The sequence below is a fragment of the Chrysochloris asiatica genome, unplaced genomic scaffold, assembly GCF_000296735.1.
Source record: "Chrysochloris asiatica unplaced genomic scaffold, ChrAsi1.0 scaffold00286, whole genome shotgun sequence".
In the NCBI taxonomy this organism is placed as follows: domain Eukaryota; kingdom Metazoa; phylum Chordata; class Mammalia; order Afrosoricida; family Chrysochloridae; genus Chrysochloris; species Chrysochloris asiatica.
In genome coordinates, this window is record NW_006408804.1 from 131,851 (window position 1) to 132,902 (window position 1,052).

The window sequence follows — 1,052 nt, forward strand, 5'->3', positions numbered from 1 at the left end:
TGCTCATGCATAGAACAAGAGAGAGTTGTTCAAACAGAACAAAGGGATTTTATGTGGTTTAAAATCAGGAAAGGTATGCTTCAGAAGCTGGACTACATGAAAAAGGCATGCCATCAGGATTGAAGGAAGGCTCACTAGCAACTTTCCATATTCAGATGACACAACCTTGCTTTCTGAAAGCAAAGAGGACTTGAAGCACTTATTGGTGAAGATCAGAGATTACAACTTTCAGTATGAATTCTACCACAACATAAAGAAAGCCAAACTACTCACAACTGGACAAATAAAAACATCATGATAAACAGAAAAATGATCAAAGTTATCAATGATTTCATTTTACTTAGATTCACAATCAATGCTCATGGCAGCAGAAATCAATAGATCAGATGTACTGCACTGGGCAAATCTGCAGCAAAGACTTCTTAAAAGTGTTAAGAAGCAAAGGTATCACTTTGAGGATTAAGGTGTACCTGATAATTTCAAATGCATGCAAAAGCTTGAAAGCAAATAAGGAAAAGTGAATAAGAATTTATGCCTTTGAATTATTGTGAATCCCATGAATCCCAGCCTCCATGACTCTTAAACCAGAAAAAACAGATGGTACCTGTTTACCATTGCTGACCATTCTCAAAGGGATCACAATAGGAGGTCCTATGTAGAGGAGAAAAATGTGGGGGGAAAGCTCAAAATTAAAATAAAAAAAAAAGACTAGGCTTACTGGTCTGATAGAAATTGATGGAATCCCTGAGACAATGGACCTTAGACACCCTACAAACCTGGAAATGAACTTACTCTTATGGCTCAAGTTCCAGACAGATAATAAAACAAACAACAACAAAGATCCCCAAGCTACTGCCATTAAGTCAACTTTAATTCATAGTGACCCTAGGTAGGTTTCCAAGACTGTAAATCTTTATGGGAACAGACAGTGTCATCTTTCTCCCTCAGAGCAGCTGGTAGGTTTGAACCACTGACCTTGTGGTCAACAGTTCAATGCTTAATCCAAAGCTCCACCAAGACCCCTTGTGGTTGTTGTTGTTGTTAAGTGCCAT